This window comes from Triticum urartu, chromosome 6A, assembly GCF_056163025.1.
Source record: "Triticum urartu cultivar PI428250 chromosome 6A, HENAU_Tu73, whole genome shotgun sequence".
In the NCBI taxonomy this organism is placed as follows: domain Eukaryota; kingdom Viridiplantae; phylum Streptophyta; class Magnoliopsida; order Poales; family Poaceae; genus Triticum; species Triticum urartu.
The window spans coordinates 375,491,871-375,512,440 of record NC_141878.1 but is presented as its reverse complement, the minus strand read 5'-3'; the positions used below and the strand labels follow the sequence as shown (position 1 = coordinate 375,512,440).

The following is a 20,570-nucleotide window of genomic DNA, read 5'->3' as shown; positions in this document are numbered from 1 at the left end:
AGTTGCAGTAACCGCTTGAGATTTTGCATCTCAGTGCCACCGAGTTGTTCCACTCGGTCACACCAACAGGGTCAGGATATATATACCCACGGGTGAGATTTTGGAAATTTCTTCAAACCTCCTCAGCCCGCGCGTGTCCTGCTCTGCCGCCTCGGGTCTCCGGATCGTCTCCTCTTCGCCAGCAACCTCCCGCCGCTGGTTTCCATCGTCGTCAATGGGATTCTGCCCCGCTGTTGTCCCCGTAGCGAACTCCCGCCGAACTAGGGTATGAGTTCAACTTTGTGTGCTAATTCCTCATTCCGATTCCTAGCACATTGCTTTGCCATGATCATTACCAAGTATGAAATCAATCTATCCAGAGAAAACTCCCTTTAGGTTAGGTTTGATTCGAAAATTTAGGGTTAGGTCTCCGCCGAACTCATCTCGGACCGACCGAGTTTTAGAAATCGGTCCCACTGATTTGGCTTAGGCCATTGCACATGCGCTTTTCGGTCTGACCGAAAACTGCAAATCGGTGCGACCGAATTCGATTCTATGTGAAACCCTAGCAATCTCGGAGCCACCAAACTGTGACTCGGTCTGACCGAGTTTACTAGTTTAGACTCCAACAGTTGCTTTGGTATCACCGAGTTTAACAAATCGGTAGCTCCGAAATGATTTCTGTGGAGAACTAAAACTAAGTTTTTGACTCATTTGTTTTGCAAAAACTCTGAACTTTGTGATGCTCATCTATTCTACCTCATCTATATCTATTCACAGGGTTTGCTCTCAGTTTGATTGCCAGGATGTCTGACCAACATGATAGTCAGAACAAGTCAGAAAGAGCAAGTGCAATTGAGTGAGGGCACTAGTCCCTCAAGCAGCTATGATGAGGGTAGCAGGAGCACTCCCAGTAATTTTCCCAAGGCAGCCACCAGAACAAGGTAGAAGAAAACCTCAGATTCTGAAGATGAGGACTATGTGGCTGTTGAGGAGGAAGTTAGCTCCAGAAAGAAAGTGCTGAAGAAAGAGTATATGGTACTGCTGCAACAACTAAGCCTGGATTGCACAAGAAGACCCCTACCAAGAGGGTGTCAACCCTAAAGGCCAGAGCCTCAACTGCTGAATTCTCTAAGCCAACTGAAGAGGATGCTGGAGAGGGAAAGAAAAGGAAAGAGAGGGTCAAGAAGACCACTGCCAGAGTCATTGGTAGATCCTCTATAATGAGAGATCCAAAAGAAGATGAAGAGGAAGAGGATGTTGCACCAGCACCCAAGTCCCAGAAGCTTATGGGGGATGCCATTAAGTCAGGGACTGCCACTTCAAAGCCCAAGACTACCCCCAAGGCTACAACTCAAACTCAGAAGTCTTCTAAGCCCAAGAGAAGCACCAGAAACATCCCAGCTGAAGAAAAGAACAAGGCCCCAGTGCCTGAAGTTGAAGAACAAGATGCAGAATCCCAAGTGCCGAGAAAACCAGAACCAAAGATTCCAGAACACAATGACACTCATCCACTAGCTGAGGACATGAACATTAGGAAGGATGCAGGATTGAGACTTTGGAGAGAGTCTGATCCCTATGCTGTGAGGAGGAGGACTGCAATGGACTATAGGTTCCACACCAAGGAACAACAGGATTTCTATGAGACCATTCTGCTGGATAAGAAACCTATAATCTGTGACATGAAGTGGGTTGATTGGGAATTCATTGATGAGAATGAAGACTATTTCCCAGGAGTGCATGAAAGCTTCAAAGCTTGTGGAGTTGATAAGTTTGTGGGACAGAAGCTTACCAAATGGAATGATGATCTCATTATGCAGTTCTATTCTACAGCTCATTTCTATCGAGATGGTAGAATTATATGGATGTCTGAGGGTACAAGGTACCAATCAACTGTTGATGAGTGGGCCAAGTTGATCAATGCCCCAGAAGAGCATGAGGATGATTTTGATGTGTATGCCAAGAAGAAGAAGGACCACAACTCAATGGCAAACATGTACAAGGAGATCCCCGACAAAGCTTTGGAGACACACAAGCTTGGATCTGTGCATTATCTGTTGTCTGGTCTGCCTACAATCAACACAATCTTAAGGCATACTCTGTTACCCAAATCTAGAGATCATAAGATGATAAGAGGACATTCAATCAACCTCCTATAGATATTATGTTCCTCAAAAATTCAAGGTCATGAGTCTGATTCTTGAGACAATCAAGAGGACTGCTGCAGATAAGAAAAGATCTTGTGGGTATGCTCCACACATTCAGGTGCTCATCAATTCCAAGATGAGCACATGCACTCACTTGTTGGACAAGGAGCATTTACCATTGCACCCAGAATTTGAGGATAACATAGTTGTGATGAATGAGGATGATCCTTAATCAGCACAAGCACAAGAGAAGAGAGTTAAAGGAAAGGCAGAAAAGGCTGCAAGGATGTCAAGTGCTGAGGAAGCATCTCAGGTGTTCTTAAAGAGCAAACACGATCAACTAGGTTATCTGATTCAGGCAACATTGAGGATTGAGAAGGGATTGGCCACCCTGACTCAGAATCAGGAGAGCTTGGAGAGGATCGTTGAGACAAAGTTTTACGATCTTGATCTGAAAGTGACTGAGATACAAACTACAGTCGAGCAGCTCCAGGAGGAAGCAAAGGATAAGAGAGGAAAGACAACTACGGATGCTTTTCAGCGAGTGCCAAGAGGTCAGAGGTCAGCTGCAGTGCCAGTGTAAGATACAAGAGCTACTTCATCTACACCAGCAACACCTTCTGTGCCACCTCTAGCAACCACTCCACCAGCTCCAACATCATCCACTGATGCCTTCATCCTTGGAGTTCTCTCTACACCACCTCCCGAAGACCAAGCCTGAGAGATGCATAGCAATATGCATTTTCAAACTTTTTGGTAACTTGTTGCCAAAGAGGGAGAAATGTATAGATCATAGGCTTCGAGAGAGAGTGTTTTGCTGCTTTGTCTCTCTTGCTATTTGGTTGAACTTTTGTGTGTGTGCGTGTGTGCTCGTTTGATACTTTTGATGTTTGTGTGTGAGATACCTATATGATCATGCGTTTGATCATATTCTACTTTAATGCTTGCTTCGATGATATTATCTTTGCTATCTCATATATGATCATTCACTTTGCTTGGTGAAGAGTGCATGTTTTAATTCCTATCATTTTGAGCGCTCCACCAGGATGTATGTGACATGGAAGAGTAACCCATGATCCTAATTGATTGTGCATTTGCATTCAAAAGCAAATTTTAAATAATGCACAAATTTAGGGGGAGCTCTTTCTTATCACATACTTCTCAAAGAGACTATGTATTTAGATCTTATTATCATTTGTCAAAGCTTTGATCTATATGTTGTCAACAATTACCACAAAGGGGGAGATTGAAAGTGCAACTATCCCTGGGTGGTTTTGGTAATTACCAACAACATATAGCTCATTGAACTATTTTGAGATGATCATTTCAGAAAGTTCAATGATTGGCATGGCATGGATTAGGAATGTGGACCCCTCAAAATGCCAAGGACACACATTGGTTCAAGCTCAAGACTCTACATTTTCATTTTAGTGATCCAAGATCACATTGAGTCCATAGGAAAGCCAATACTATTAAAAGGGGATGAGGTGTTGCTTAATGACTTACTTGCTCAAAATGCTTAGTGACATGCTCCAAAAACCCTCAACCACTTTCTCATATTCACATATGTCCCAAACCAAAAGTCAAACTCGGCCCCACCAAAATGTTCTATCCGGTGCCACCGAGTTCACTTGACATAGCCACTGCCAGAAACACTAGTCATTTTGGTCTCACCAATAGGGATCTCGATCTCACCGAGATGGGATTGCAAACTCTCTGTTTCCCTTCGTAACATTTCGGTCCAACCGAGATGAGCGATCGGTCCCACCGAGTTCGCAATGCAAACTCTCTATTTCCCTTTTGTAACGTTTCGGTCTCACCGAAATGAGCGATTCGGTCGCACCGAGTTTGCCTGACCAACTCTCTGGTTAGCTTATTACCCAAATTGGTCCCACCGAGTTTGTGTAATCAGTCTCACCGAGATTACATTATGCCCTAACCCTAATGAAATCGGTCCCACCGAGTTGACATGTCGGTCCCACTGAAAAGCCTAACGTTCACATTTTGAACTGAATTGGTCTGACTGAGTTTTCTGATTCGGTCCCACTGAGTTTGGTAAATTGTGTGTAACGGTTAGAATTTGTGTGGAGGCTATATATACCCCTCCATCCTTCCTTCATTAGTAAGGGGAGCCATCAGAATGTGCCTACACTTCCAGCATTCATTTTCTGAGAGAGAACCACCTACTCATGTGCTGAGACCAAGATATTCCATTCCAACCATATGAATCTTGATCTCTAGCCTTCCCCAAGTTGCTTTCCACTCAAATCATCTATCCACCAAATCCAAATCCATGAGAGAGAGTTGAGTGTTGGGGTGACTATCATTTGAAGCACAAGAGCAAGGAGTTCATCAAAAACACACCATCTATTACCTTTTGGAGAGTGGTGTCTCCTAGATTGGTTAGGTGTCACTTGGGAGCCTCCGATAAGATTGTGGAGTTGAACCAAGGAGTTTGTACGGGCAAGGAGATCGCCTACTTCGTGAAGATATACCCTAGTGAGGCAAGTCCTTCGTGTGCGATGGCCATGGTAGGATAGACAAGGTTGCTTCTTCGTGGACCCTTCATGGGTGGAGCCCTCCATGGACTTGCGCAATCGTTACCCTTCGTGGGTTGAAGTCTCCATCAACGTGGATGTACGATAGCACCACCTACCGGAACCACGCCAAAAATCTGCGTGTCTACATTGCGTTTGCTCCCTCCAAACTCCTCCCTTTACCTTCATATGCAATTTTTTTACATTCCGCTGCTATACTCTTAGACTTTCATGTGTAGGTTGATTGCTTGACTTGTGCTAAGTTGCTAAAATCTTCCAAGACTTAAAATTTGGAAAAGGCTAGATTTTTATTTGGTCAAGTAGTCTAACCACCCCCATCTAGACATAATTTTGATCCTACAAGGTGGCCATGCCCATGGCAGGCATGCGTGCCAGGTTTGAACTACTTGTGATACCATATGCAAGTTGCGACACATTCGGTCATTTATCAACCTTTTTGACCAAGAAAACTCCAGAAGATACAAAACTTATCCAAAAACCAAACAACTTGTCATGGCCCCTTGAATTGGTCATACAAGGCCATGGAAAACATTGGGGGTCTGATAACCCACAAGTATAGGGGATTAATTGTATCCTTTATCGATAAGTAAGAGTGTCGAATCCAACGAGGAGCTAAAGGTAGAATTAATATGGGTCCCGTCAAGGTGCCATGGGTCTGGGGTGAAAAATCCTAGTCCATCTCTCGGACTCGACGACGGTGGCGCATGGTGTCATCACCCTCTTGAGGGCGTCATTGTGGACCCTCGTTACCTCTCGGTTACATATGGCTTATGGCGCCAGGTTTGCCTTCTCGCTGGCATAGTGCATCCTTGCCTTTAGCGAGGGGTGGTTCCAATGATCGCCTATCTTGTAGACGTGTCATCGCGGTCTCCGTTCTTGGTCATTGCCGTCTTTTGGTAGGAGTGGCGCTCCATGGCTCGGAGCGAGGGGGCCGTCTCGACGATGAGTCAGCCCTCTCCTGAGATGGCTCGGTGTGTTCGGGTCCTCGTGGCACCGTGGTTTCTCTTGGTGGCACGGCTTCGGTCCTCTTCAGTTTTATTTGTTGTACTGTGTTAGAGGTGGCCTCTCCTGCTTTTCATGTTTGGCGTTGGGTTAGTGGTTGTCGGCGTTCTGGGAACGGGGGTCCCCAGACTTGCCTGCCTGTGGCCCATGGCGTGACTCTGCAAGCGGGCCCGTACGGCCCATCTTCACCTACAAGCATTCAAGATCCTCGCGAGGGGCCAAGCCTCGCGAGGCGGGCGACACAAGACCTCCTCAGGAGTGGCCTCACCAGGCTGGCTCGCGAGGGGCGGAGAGATCAAGGCCAGGCGAACCTCGCGAGGTTCCAATGACGCGAGCCATGACGATCGAGACAAGGCGGGCGCGAGGCGAGTGCCAGAGCGCACAGTGTCCTTGATTCCTCTTTGGTGCTAAGGAGGCAAGCGCAGACGAAGAGTACCGAGGCGTCAAGCAAAGGTTTCCATATCGGTGCAACAAGACCAAGATTGGCAGGACGGCAAGACGGAGGTCACCGTGGAGCCCAAGGCGGTGTCACCACCAGAGGCTTTGGCAGGCGAAGACTGCTTTTGTCAGGATAACTTGTACTAGTTGTCCCCTTTCAAATTGGCCGTTGTTGGCTCCCTTCCCGCTCAATATTTGGGGAGAGGACCAGGACCTCTATAAATAGGATTAGCCACCATAGTAGGAGGGGAGAGAACCTGAGCCATCTCAACTTGGCCTAGATCCAGCCCATCCTCACATCCACCAAGCACAAGAACACCTCTCCTCAGGAGGCTGTTCTTCCCCTTGTACTATTCATCCTTAGCCCGAGAGGCAATCCACCACACCACACTGGAGTAGGGTATTACACCACAATGGTGGCCCGAACCAGTATAAATCTTGTGTCCCTTGTGTTAGGAGTTCGTCGAGCTAGCCTTTGAGATCGCGAAGTGCTTGATGGCGTGATCGATGAGGGAGAGATCTTCGCACGCACCGCAGTGTTCGAACCTTAAGGGTTTTTTTGGAACCCAAATCCGACATTTGGCGCGCCAGGTAGGGGTGCGTTGAAGCCTTCTTCTTCGTCGACCCACGCTTCGTCATTCCACCAAGCTCATGGCCGACGCTCGCCGAGCTCGCGCTGAGCGCCGGGCCGCCCTCACCGCCCGCGTTGCTCAGACGGCTCACGTCGGCGGGTCTCCCCGTCGTTCTCTGTCACCCGCCGCCAACGCCGACACTAGTCCGGCGGCAAACGAGTAGCAAGCCTCTTCGTTGCATCCCTCCGTGCGCCGGGACGACCACACCGCCACCCCGTCGCTGACTCTGACTGGCTCGTCATCTCACGCTAGCCGCGCCCCCACGGACGCGCAGGCCATGCTGCTCATGTCACGCGAGCTCCTGCACTACCATCCAGTCGATGACCTCAACAAGGACTGGCTGGACCGCATCGCCGAGCTCGTCAGCACCATGGGAGGCTCTCCTGCACCATCCCTCTCGCTGCATCGCCCTCCGCCAGCTGCGGGCGATGTGGCTCACGGAGCGCCTCCGCCTCCTCCACAACAAGATGGCACCCTTGCGCCGAGGCGTGCGGCTCAGGGAGCACCTCAGCCTCCCCCGCGCCAAGGCGGTGTCCTCGCTCCAAGATGTGCGGTCCAGCGGCGCGACCCACCGCGCCGCGTGCTAGCGCACGAGACAAGAAGTTGCTAAGAGATTCCCCGTCCCCAAGGAAGTGCTCCACCACTCCCAGCTCCGCCACACCAGGATTGCTTGTTGCGACAAGGCCATGCGCCGCGTGCCGCGGCAACGCAGGGGCACCACGACCAGGCTCCACCTCCAAGGCGGCCCCCAATGACCATGGTCAGCTGTCGCGCCTTCACCCCCAAGCTGCGTAGCATCACCTGGCCAGGCAAGTTCAAGCCAGACCTGCCTCCGTGCTACGACGGCACCCCCAACCCCACATAGTTCTTGTAGCTCTACGAGCTGAGCATCGAGGTGGCCAACGGCGACGAGAAAGTCATGGCGAACTGGTTCCCCATGGTACTCAAGGATGGTGCTCGTTTGTGGCTCCTGAACCTGCCTCCTGGCTCGATCTCCTCCTGGGACGAGATGCGCGACCGTTTCTTCGCCAACTTCCAGGGCACTCACGACCGCCTCCCGGCCGTGGGTGACCTGCGCCGCGTCAAGCAACAACCAGGGGAGACCCTCCAGACGTACATCCAGTGCTTCAATAATGTTCGTCTCAAGATCCCCAAGGTGACGGACGAGGCCATCATCTCTGCGTTCTCCGATGGCGTCTGCGACATCAAGATGAAGGGTGAGCTCACCATCCACGAGGAACTGTGCACATCCCTGGAGCTGTTCAACCTGGCGACCAAGTGCGCAAGGGCTGAGGAAGGGCGCCTTTCCCTTCTTGAGCTCCCGATTGCTGACCCGGAGGAGAAGGAAGCCAAGGCCAAGGACGTGAAGCGCAAGGGAGCGGCCGTACTCGCGGCAGAGCTGGACACGAAGCGTGGCAGGGACCAGTCTGAGTCATCCAAGGGCAGCCGAGCGTTCCGCGCCTTCCACAACGTACACAACCACAATACCAACGATTGCCAAGAGCTTAGAGCCATGCGCGGCGGATGCTTCGGTCGATGCCCCAAGCGCAACGACTGAGGCTACGGCCGAGGAGGAGGACGCGGCGAAGGGTGCTGGGATGACCGGGGCCCACGCCAGGAGTGGCGCGACCGGCCTCGTGAGGACCGCTGGCAGGATCGGCCTCGCGAAGGTGCCTGGAGGGATCAGCCTTGCGAGGACCGTCCTCAGGGAAATGTTGGGCTTCCTCCACTGCTGCCACCAAGAAGGAACGATGACCATCACCAAGACGAGGGGGATGGGGGCTTCCAGGAGCCGCATGCTATCGCCTGCATCTTGGGCGGAGCTCAAGCCCTAGCCTCACAGCGTATCTTCAAGCAGTTTGCTCTCGAGGTGAACACAGTTCTTCCCAAGCTCGAGGCTACACGCCCGCTCAGGTGGTCCAAGTGCGCTATTACCTTCAGCTCAGCGGACCAGCTCAAGTGTGCGGCCACCGCTGGTGCTCTCCCAATGCTTTGTTCACCCGTCGTCAGCAACGTGCAAATCACCAAGACCCTCATCGACGGCGGCGCAGGGCTCAACGTCCTGTCCGTCGAGACATTCGACAACCTTCAAATGCCACATGATCAGCTTCAGCCTACCAAGCCTTTCTCAGGAGTGACCGACGGCTACACCACGCCGATAGGTCAGGTCCGCCTTCCCGTCACCTTCGGAGAACGCAACAACTACCGCACCGAGCTCATCGAATTCGACGTCGCCCACATTCGTCTGCCGTACAATTCCATCCTCGGGTATCCAGCCCTGGCCAAGTTCATGGCAGTGACGCACCATGGCTACAACGTCCTCAAGATGCCAGGGAGCGGCGGGATCATCACAGTCCCCTATGAAGAAAGAGATGCGGTGTGCTCCCTCGAGCGCGCCTTCCAGGCAGCGTCAATCGAAGACCCCGACAACAATGTAGCTCGGTACCCTCCTGAGGTCGTCCCCAAGAAGAAGAAGCAGCTACTCCGTGCCGGACCTCGGAAGGGCGGCGCCGCAAGTGGTACCTCGTCAGGATCAGCGCCCGGCACCCTCCTTGGGTAGGGCTTGGGGGCTCTTTTCTGAAGGGCCTCAGACCTTGCCAACATTATGAGGGAGGTGCCCGGGCACCACTTGGAGGCGTGCTTCGTGGCACGTCTCCCTAAGAAGGACACTGTGCAAGGAGCGCCCGACGCTCAGGAGTTCATCACCAAGGTATCTCAGGAGTTTTAGGAAGCAAGAGCAATACGTGGCGACTGCCGCCCACCTGGCGTTTCTCCCCACCCAGGCAAGGGTGGTGAGCTGCGCGTCTGCATCGACATACCAGGGCTCAACCGAGCCTCATCTCAGGAGCGCTTCTGGCCTTCATGTGTTGGGCGCTGCGAAGGTCCACCTCACAGCTACGTCCGCATGCCGTTCGGCCTGCCGAGCATGGCTGCTGCCTTCCAGCGCAAACTGCGGAGCATCATGGCAGGCCAGGAGGCTAGGCACCACGCAGTCCTGGCGGAGATGGCGACGGTCCTCAAGGAACCGCCTGGACCCCCAGAGCCTCCCGAGGCTCAGGGGCCCGGTGGCTCGTGAGGAGCAACCCCTTCGCCGCGTACCTTCAGCTACCTCAACACCCCTTCATCGACAGAATCAGGTGACACCTTCCAAGTTTATTTAGTTGGGAGCGCCCTCAGGGCTGCATCATTCCCAGGCCGCGTGGGTCCGTCCCTGTGGCATGTATCCCTTCTTTCTTATGGCTTTAGCTTACCTCGCTAGGGGCGCCCCTCGGGTTACATCATCCCCAAGCCGCTCGGGCCTGACCCAGTGGCATGTATCATTCATGCATTTACCTGAGCTAGTTTGCCTTTCATGCTTAATCTATCTATGACTATCCCCTGCTTGATTGTCGCCCACCGCGGGAGCCGCGCGCTGGTCGTCTTTCTACAGGACCCTTTGCGTGAGAGGGTTAGGCACAGTGTCTGTGCTCGGGCCCGTCCCTGCAGTGTCGATAAATCCAACGGCTAAGCTCTGTCTGGTGGGCCAGCCCCGTTCACATCACCTCCTGGGGCCGTTGGTGCTTGGCTTTCTCACACGATAACCTCAGGAGATTCGTTCGGCACAGGTTGTCTGATCACCTCGCAGGACCAACACAGCGAACAAGAATCAAGATCAGGCACAACCCGCCTTGAGGTAGGGCCTCGTGAGTCCCACGCTGGCTCACGAGTGCCGAGACACACCTCGTCTAGCCCTGCCGTGCAAGCCACATGTTAGGGCGGGGCTGTACACGCCCCGGGGGCTCTCCGCAGCAGGGAGTCCCCTCCCACGTACCAGTGGAAGCACCATGCTCCGCGCTGGCAGTCGACACTACCGAGGAGCAGCTATGCCCGTGCAAGTGCGGAAGCGCCATGGTCCGTCCTGGTGATAAACAACTAAGGGCGGCCTCACGGCCATATCAACCTCAGGGAGCCTCTGAGCTTGGTGTCTGGCCTCATCGCAACGCCTCCCCTCGGGAGAGCCGCGCGAGGGGGCTGGGCACGGGGGCTGCACTCAGGTCACGCCCAAGCGTACGCCACCCAGCCAGATCCTTCGGACCTGGTCGTCGCGCGCCCTCCCAAGCGGAGCCAATGTATGAAGGTCGTTTGAACATCAAGGGGGACTCCTGAGCATCGCGACTCAGGAGCTTAACTGACCACGTAGCCCCTCACTCCTTGGTCCGTCCTGGTGATCCGGTCGGCCCAATGGCGGTTGAGGTATGCGCGGGGTCGGGTTCTGCCGACGTAGAACACAAGACCTACCATTGCATCTCCTTTCCACAAGTTGTTTGCGCGTCAAGGGGGACTCCAGAGCATCATGACTCAGGAGCCTAACTGACCACGTAGCCCCTCACTCCTTGGTCCATCCTGGTGATCCGGTCGGCCCAGCGGCGGCTGAGGTATGCGTGGGGTCAGGCTCTGCCGACGTAGAACGTAAAGCAAATGGGAAGGAAATCGCAAAATCTCAAAGCAAATATTACAAGACATATTGTTCTCCGAATGTCAAACACAAGTTTAAATGCCTCCACGAGCCACGCTACATGCTGCAGGAGTTTCAACTGGAAAGGAGCCGCAGGCCAGTCATCCCTGGATTCCGCCGGCACCCGCAAGAGGCGCCCCCTCCTGGGTGGCGTTGCCTTCACCTGCACCACCGGTCGAAGGCGTTGAACTTCTTCAGCATGGCTTCCACCTGACCTTTCACAGCTGCAGCGGTGGCTGCGCAGTGTTCATCAGCCGCGGGCTCCAGCAGCTCGTCAAGGCGGCCGACAGGATCGCAAAGATGGAGGTGGCTGAAGACGCGCGTCAGCGCGGCTGAAGAAAGGACGCGAGCCTCTTCCTCTACCATGGGGCCGATGCCGCGCACGACTTCCTCAAGCGCCTCGACCAAGTAGGGAAGCAACTGGGCGGGGCTGTCCTCATTGGTGGCCAACGGCTTCTCCAAGCCCTTCTCATAGAGTGACTTTAGAGCCTCGCGAGACCTCTTCTTGAGAAGCGCAAAGGTCGCGCGGTCCTCGGCCAGAACCTTCGTCTTGGCGTCGAGTTCGGCCTTCTTAGCCTGCACCTTTTTCTCCAACTCCTCTAGCCGGCCGCGCTCAGCGGCCTGCGCCTGCGCCAGCTGCTCCATCTCGGCGTCGCGACCCTTGACGGCGTCCTCCCGGGCCTTCATCCTCTCTTCCTCCGCCTTACGGCCACGGGCATCTTCGGCACGCTCTTCACGTAGGATCTTCAGCTCGGCCTCCAGCACCCGGCAGCGACCTTGGGCGGCCTCGGCGTCCTCCAGCGCTGCCTCGCGAGCAACTACTGCCTGAGCTGCGGCTCGTTTCTCCCCCTCAGAGGTCGCCGTGACCTGGCTCGGCGCCGCCCGAACGGACACGTCAGAATGAAGCCAACCAGAGACCAACTCCAGGCGCCCAGCCGCCAGGAGGGGTTCGGCACTCTGGAGGTCTTCTCGCAGCCGGGCCATCTCAGAAAGGGCCCGCTCCAGGACGTCAGAAGAAGCAGAGGAACCTGGGGCCGGCGACACGGTAGAAGGAGGACGAAGAGGCGTCGTCGTCACCATGGCCTGGGAGGCAGGAAGCTCCTGAGCCTCTTGGACCTCAGCACCCGAGCCGGACTCTGGCATATCCCGAGTCAGCGGGGCCGGGGGGGCTGACCTCTCCCGAGGATGCTCCACCCAACCTCGCGAGGATGATCGGACTGGACATGCACGAGCACCGTCCCCACCTTTGCTCATGGAGAGGGGCGCGGCCGCAGGAGGCGACCTGGGCTCAAGCACCACCACCTCGCTCTCCCTTCTCCTCTTCGCCGCAGGTGTCGGCCTAGTTACACAACAAGGAAGAAGAGTCAGAAACAAGCATTAGCAGCAAGAACAAGGTAGAACGAGAACACTTACTGATCCGCCGCGGCGTAGTCCCTCTGCTTCAGGATCCTGAAGCCGGAGAGCTTCGCGATCCGAGGTGCGGGTGCGCCAGCTCTAGGAGCAGAATCAGGAGCAGCAGCTGGGCCGGAAGCGGCTCCAGGCGGCGCCGGAGCAGAAGCAGCATCTCGGGAGATCAGCGCCGATCGGTCCCTCGTCGGGATCACGGGCGGCTCTCCCTTCTCCTGGTGGGCGTCAGCCTCGTCACCGTCAGGAAGGGTGCGGAGGATGTCAGCTTTGCTCAGGGGGGAGGCCTCCCCCGTCCCTTCGGGGGTTATCCCCGAGTCTTCCTCCTCCTCCTCTTCCTCCCCGCGGGACTCACCAAAAGACAGCTCCACCGACGTCGGCGTCGTAGGGGCCCCGGTGGGCGTTGGCGGCACCAGCCCGCGCCCGTCAAAGGTCGGCCTGGCGGCCATGACCAGTGCCCCGTCCTTGCGGCGGAACAAGGGAGTGAAGGCATTCGGCGGGTACTCCTGGTCGTCCCCGACCAGGAGGTGGAGAGCCACAGCCAGCTCATCATCGGACAAGGCTTTTGGGATTAGGCGAACCTTGTCCTCTTCGTTCCCAAGCTCCCACAAGGGGCGCATACGCGCCTGATGCGGGGCTACGTGCAGCATCAGGAATTCCCTTAGGAGCATGGCCCATGTCACCTTTGCCACCTTCGCGTTGCCTGGCTTCAGGTTGGCGTTCATCTGCTCCAGCCCCAACGTTGACCGCTCATCAGAGAGCTTCGCGCGAGACCACCCCTTGTCGGACTGGGGCATCTCCATCGGCAGCGTCAAGCGTGGGTGGACGCACTTGGCATCCATCATGGCCCACTTGCTCCGGAAGCCGTCGGCCTTCTTCCCAGTCTTTGAGATTGAGTTGGCCTTGCCGGCCGTGATGAAATTGGCACACCCGGAGGTATGGCCATCGTTGATGCGGAGGAAGAAGAAGTAGCGCAGCAGAGCCACGGACGGCATCACGCCGAGGTACGCCTCGCAGTAGTAGGCGAAGATCGACAAGAGAAGGATAGAGTTGGGATGAAGATGCAGCGCCTGCAGCCCGTAGTGCTCAAGGACCTCGTAGAAGAAGTCAGAAAGGGGGGAACCAGCCCCGTGACGATGCTGCTCACAAAGAAGGGGAAGAAGGTGCTTCCCTTGGGCTCCGGCACGTCGGAGCCGGCCCGGAGCCCAGTCTTCCCCTTCTTGTCGATTTCCCCCGCCGTCAGCAAGCGCGTGGCGGCGAGGTTCTTCTCCGAGACATTGGGCGCGTCGAGAGCTGGCTCGTACCAAGCCGGCGACGAGGCAGGCTTGACCCTCCGAGGCGCCATTGGTCGCTAATGCGGAAGGGGATGGGAGTAGATCTGGAGATTTCAGAAGCAGGGAGCAAGAAAGGGGATCTGGAGCAAGGCGAAAGGAAGCAGTGAAGGCAAGCGCTGTCTGCGCCAGCCTTTTTGACAGTCGGGCAGTTGCCGAGATAACATGGGGAAGCGGAGACGCCCACGTCCAATCAACCACCACGCGTCGACCAAGGCCACAGGCTATTGGGACCCGCGGCGCTCCGCACTTACCCCATGGTTTCGCCTCGAAGCCAAGCCCAAGCGCGCCTTGGGCCCGGGGCTACTGTCGGCGTTCTAGGAACGGGAGTCTCCAGACTTGCCTGCCTGCGGCCCAAGGCGTGGCTCTGCAAGCGGGCCCATACGGCCCATCTTCACCAACAAGCATTCAAGACCCTCGCGAGGCGGACGACACAAGACCTCCTCAGGAGCGGCCTCACCAGGCTGGCTCGCGAGGGGCGGAGAGATCAAGGCCAGGCAAACCTCGCGAGGTTCCAATGACATGAGCCATGACGATCGAGACCAGGCGGGCGCTAGGCGGGTGCCAGAGCGCACAGTGTCCTTGATTCCTCTTTGGTGCTAAGGAGGCAAGCGCAGACGAAGAGTACCGAGGCGTCAAGCGCAGACGAAGAGTACCGAGGCGTCAAGCAAAGGTTTCCATATCGGTGCAACGAGACCAAGACCAGCAGAACGACAATATGGAGGTCACCGTGGAGCCCAAGGCGGCGTCACCACCAGAGCCTTTGGCAGGCGAAGATTGGTTTTGTCAGGATAACGTGTACTAGTTGTCCCCTTCCAAATTGGCTGTTGGCTCCCTTCCCGCTCAATATTTGGGGAGAGGACCAGGGCCTCTATAAATAGGATTAGACACCACAGTAGGAGAGGAGAGAACCTAAGCCATCTCAACTTGGACTAGATCCAACCCATCCTCACATCCACCAAGCACAAGAACACCTCTCCTCAGGAGGTTGTTCTTCCCCTTGTACTGTTCATACTCAGTCCGAGAGGCAATCCACCACACCACACTGGAGTAGGGTATTACACCACAACGGTGGCCCGAACCAGTATAAATCTTGTGTCCCTTGTGTTGCGAGTTCGTCGAGCTAGCCTTTGAGATCGTGAAGTGCTTGAGGGCGTGATCGGTGAGGGAGAGATCTTCGCACGCACCCTAGTGTTCGAACCTTAAGGGTTTTGCCGGAACCCGAAATCCGACAGTGGCACTTGTGCCACTGCCCGATGCCTTTTTATTTTTCGTTCCGACCTGCTTGTACGAGGGTCTCCTCATCATTATGTATCAGTCCGATCGTTTATACCTTTATCTATAAAGAGGGGCAAAAGCCTGTTTCGAGATGTCAACATATTTCACCAAGGTCCATACTATTACTTGAAACGCTTCCCTTGTATGCTAGTTAAGAAATTTCTAAGACTTTCTTTGGTCCATATGATAGAAAAATCACAGGAATAAACAAGCCATAGGATCTTTTTTATGAATAGAAGAAGAGTTTACAGTTTGTTACAGGAGCTGACTCAACGATTCGTTGGCAGCAAACATTAGATGTCCTTTATTTCATATCAGAGGATTCTTGTTCTATCGGGTCTTGTTTAATATTTTCCAATGTAATGTAGAGGATAGGAAGAATGCCTGGCCATGGTGGGCCGTGCCGGGCGTGCTCGCGGGTCGGCCTGGTTGGCTGGCCCGCCAGCTATAACGCCCCCACGCTTGGTCTCCCTGCTCATCCCCTGACCAAGCTAGGGTTCTCATCAAGTTCAAAAAAAAAAACTAGGGTTCTCATCCGTCGCCGCCATCTGACCCCTCCTCCTCCCGCGGTGCTGCTCCCCGGCGACGTCGTCTGACCAGCCGCGGCCTCCGCAGGCCTCATCTTCTCACGAATCTGCAAAGGTCGTTGCCAGCGGTTCCCACCGACGCCTTGCTGTAGCCTCCCCGATGCTCTCTTTGCACCGCCGCATGTGCCTGTGCATATTCCGCAGACTCCCCCTCCTACAAGAGATCTCCGCCACCGTCCCGATTGGATCACGCTGCCGCCAACCAGTGGTTCAGCAGGGAACGCTGCCGCCCGATTGGATCTTGGACGCCCTGCAAGAGCTCAAGCCGCCGCTCGGCTGCACGCATCTGCCCTGCAGGTCTCCGGCTGGACCAGGCCACGACCCCCACTAGCCTCCCATGCCCAACAGTCAGTCGGCTCCTCTGCTCGCTCCGGTTCACTGGCCGCTGCAAGTCAACGCCCAGCTGCATCTTTGATTGAATCAAGCCTATATGGATCATCTAAGAAGATCCATGGTCGTGTGACCATCACTCAACTCGTAGACCTTCGCACGGCCGGTAGGCCGGCCGGTATGTGACATGATCTCTTCATTTCTTCTTACATTGTCTTCTTTTGTTGATCAACTGCAAGGAAGAGCTGACGATAACATTGAGACTGTCAGGAGAAGATTCAGAGTTAAAAAATAATCAGAGTTTTTGAAGAATCAAGTTTGCCTGTAGTTCAGTCCGATGACTCTAAGTCTAAGGGCAAGGTTAAGATGGTGTATCCATTTTTATATAAAAGGATATGGCACGCTTCTTCCAAAGAGCTTATTCTTCACAGCGTCACATAAATACTTGTGATTTAAGATAGTCACACGTCACCAGAAAACGATTCAGTATTAATCCAGCTGCATATAGTTGAGTACTATGATTCAAAAGGCTAGGTTGAGAAGGGGTATGATTTTGAGTGCAAAAGCATACTATTCTGTAGAACAGTTCATTTTTAACAGCCTAATGTATTGATTTCTCATAAATTATAAGAGCTACGCTGTAGAATTTTTTAGTATGTCTAGCAAATGCTCTTGTTGTTCAGGGTCTAATTGGGTGCAGGTGATGCCTGGAATTGAACATACAAAGGATGAAGGGGGTGCTAGGCAGGCTCGCGCCGTCCACGTGTCGCTATGAATAGTGCCGGCGAAGCAAGCGTTGCGTCCCGCGCGCGCCGCGAGCAGAGAAGCGACCGAGAGAGAAAAGAGAGCGCTTCTCAAAAAAAGAGAGAGAAAAGAGAGCGAGCGAGCAGCTGTAGCGAGAGACAAAAGTAGCGATGCCAGTGACCTAAACCGCATCTCCCCTTCTCCAGAGAGAGAGAGAAGATGAGAGGGAGAAGAAGTAAGGAAGGGAGGGTGAAAGAGAGGAAAGAGGAGAGGGAGGTGCGGCTCCGCCGCCGCCTTCTCTCCCGGCCTCTTCCGCGGTGGTCGAGGTGCAGCAGCGTGGGCGCCGCCAGGTTCTCGATCCAGTCGGATCTGGCGCCGGTCGCCGTCCCCGTCGCCTCGTCTTCTTTCTTTCCAACCCACCGCCTCCGAGCTTCTGCTCCTGCTACGTCTCCTTCTCCCTTCCCGCCGCGGGAGCAGTCATCGCTGCGCCCTCGCCCCCGCACGCCGTCCTTCCGCGCGCCTCACCAGTCACCACCAGCAGCAGCGTAGGGAGCCAATGGGAAGGGGGTCCAAGGCCAAATCCTGCTTCAGCGGAGGCCATGACTGAGGCGGAGGGGGAGCTCCCCAAAGCCATCGTGGATCGTGCTGTGGCGGCGTGGAGCAGGGGAGGATTTGGGCGATGGGCATGAGGGAAGGAGCAGCGAGGTCAGAGTTCCAGGCGGTGCCGGCCGTCGTCACATGTCCCCAGTCTAGGTTGCCCATCTTCGGCCAATTCATCTTCCTCCCCAATTTTTACTCCTTGATTCATGGTTTTTCTAAACATATGTGTGCAGATCTGAGAAAAAAAAAGAGAAGTGGGTGAATCTTGAGGAAGAGCTTGGTGAAGAACAAGGTGATCTCTCTCTGAACAATCTATTTAGGTCCAGTTTCATTGCCTTTTGATTTCTGCTATTTTCTCATGGGATATTAAGGAGTTGAAAACACATATTTTGTAGGTGTTCCTAATGGCAAAGGTGGTAATCAACGATGAGAAAAAAAGGGACCGAGATTGGATTTCTGCTAGGTATGTTCCTCATCTCTCTCAGCTCTTGTTCCAATCCCCACCCTGATGTAACTGCTTCTTCACAACTGTTTGATGTGTCTTAGGAGATGAATGCCATGGATTGGCAAGATTCTTGCTAAGCTGACAACTAATTAAACTATTTGTCCCATTGTTAAAGCTAATCATAGTCATATGTGGTGATTGTCCGACTGCTGCGTATGGTGGCAACCGAATTCTTGATGATGAACCGAATCAAATACGTAGTGAAGTCAGCGCTAAATCACAAGTATATATTCAGGTTCAGTACACTCAAGCTGTCGAGGAGGTTACTCAGACCTGTAGATTTTGTATGACAAGAAAATTACTTGAAAGAAATAGGTACAGCCACTGTGATAAATATCAGTAGTAAGCATTGTATATGTATGCAGTAGTATAGTAAGACAAGAAAAATACTTGAAAGAAATAGGTGCAGACACTGTGATAAATATCAGTAGCATGCACTATATATGTATGCAGAACAGACCATAATCATGATTTTGCATTGCTTGGACCAAGATTTGTATGCACCGATCACCGATTCTGTCTTTAGGGGTTACAGGAAAATGACATATATCAGCCAGTGCAACCACTAATAGTGCAATTGTGTATTTACAGAAAGGAAGCAGGTCAACCATGCAGTATTAGAGTAAGATACTACATGTAAAAGTACCATCTAAAAATGACAGATACATTACTTCGTGAGAAATCTCGGTAGGAAAGTAGTGACTCTTTTTGTCAATGGATTGTGTACAGTGAACTGGATTATGCAATGATCGGTTGATTCAGAGCTCTTGTATCTTGAGTGGCATTCACCTTTGGGCAATTCAAGCGACCACAGGTATTTTCCAGTGATATTGAAGCTATTTTGAAATAGTGGATACTTGCATGATTTGTGTTATTTTCCAATGGTACGTCTATTCCTGCAGCTTATAGTCCCTTCACTGATTTGTTCATGCCTTGCTTTTGGTTATTTTAACATTGCCATGCTTTACAGCCTGTTGTCTTTAAAATGATAAAAACCTATAAATGCTGTTAGATCCTTTTAAATTCCTTCACTGGTTTATCTTTCCTTGTGCATCCATGCAACTGATACACCATATAATGGGCTTTATTACAATGGCAATTTAACACCATATACAAGGGCGAGACTACCAGCTGGTGAAGGAGAGGATATGTATTCGGCGTGTCCTGAAGGGGTAGTCCACGAACCGGCAATGGAGGAAATAAGGTAGAGACGACAATAGCAGCAAGTACGTCAAGTGCTAGGGATGTGGATATGGTGTGGCATAAAGAGGTAGTCCACAAACCTCTGCTAGGTGCTCCTCTCTCACCTCTTGCATCCTCTGGGGATATTCCTTCATTATTTGGTTACCTGTCAATGCTCGGTCCTATTTCCCACCTTGTGCTTTGACTTCTTGCATTTTTTCCGTCTAAGTTATTAGGCTACTGCTGCCTGGTTTGCCCATGATGAACCACTAATTATGATACACCGCTGGCTGGTCTGCCTTTTTTATGCTTTTTTAGTGACAACATTCAGACTTAATGTTTATTACTTCATTTCAGAGTTTTAATTAAGACATCGCAGTCAATTTATATGGTCTTCTGAAGTTTCACCTTCCCTTTGTCATATTGGTTTGATCAAATCAATGGGAAGCCGGCATTACTTTGATGTACTGACTTACAGTCTTATTAAGTACTCCCTTTTCAAACTAATACAAGATCTTTTAGATCACTGCTTACCTTTTAGGTCACTAAAATAGTGATCTAAAAGGTCTTACATCTTAGCGCACATTTAACTACTTTATTGTCTGTACTATTGTGGATGTACCGCAGAATAAAGCAGTCCTTCATTTTTCTTCTCTGCAGGCTGATCTTCTTGCTCAGTATAAGCCAACAATGGAGAAACTGACCAGGCTATCTTTCATGATCAGTTACACACCAAGCCTATATTTTTGCTGCTTCTACATGTTGTTGTGATGGTCATTCGGCCCATTTTCTTGAATCTGCACTACGACGAGAGATCTTGGCTGCTTCTTTGTGGCTTCCAAACTTGAAATGTTTGTTTGGAAGTTAGTTTAGTTTTTTGTTGTGGATTCACAGCTTCTCACATGTATCGTCCTCTTAGACCTTCAGATTTCCAAAGAAACTAAATGAAGATATGGTGGTATGGTCTCAATAGTACAACTTAAAGCCTTCCATGCTTTATATTCTCTGAAATTTGCTCTTGAAGAATTATGTATCTATATTACATCCGGTGAGAAAAGGCGGCTTCCAAGCAGAGGATGCGGGAATGTTGGCCACATTTGGTTTTCGACTTGGGTGTCTAAATATTCTCACACTACTTGGCTCCCTCTCGGCCTTTGCGCCATTGGCGCAACGAGTCATCTAGTACCAACAATAAGCACACATGAACTCAAGCACGGTGGAAACAGGTAATTTACAGAATACTCTGATCTCAGTGAACCAGTGCCACACAACAGAGCATACTCTCAGGGACATTGAGAATTTGGAACTTTTTCGATAAAGGACGTTTTTATTAACTCATAACGTAGTATGAAGAGGAT

At 52.5% G+C, this 20,570-nt stretch overlaps 1 long non-coding RNA gene across 8 annotated transcripts; it reads left to right on the top strand.

Annotated features, from left to right (window-relative positions):
• The first annotated feature begins 15,729 nt into the window (after positions 1 to 15,729).
• On the top strand, positions 15,730 to 20,317 carry LOC125512737 (uncharacterized). 8 transcript variants are annotated; one of them, XR_007285512.2, is made up of 7 exons: positions 15,731 to 17,678; positions 17,759 to 17,817; positions 17,921 to 17,988; positions 18,622 to 18,652; positions 18,760 to 18,844; positions 19,148 to 19,300; positions 19,873 to 20,223. It is a non-coding gene; the product is annotated as an uncharacterized LOC125512737 (long non-coding RNA). The 8 variants fall into 8 exon arrangements; XR_015608262.1 differs by adding an exon at positions 19,570 to 19,676 and having other exon boundaries at positions 15,730 to 17,678; positions 17,921 to 18,844; positions 19,873 to 20,317; XR_007285516.2 differs by having other exon boundaries at positions 15,730 to 17,678; positions 17,921 to 18,666.
• The last annotated feature ends 253 nt before the right edge of the window (positions 20,318 to 20,570 follow it).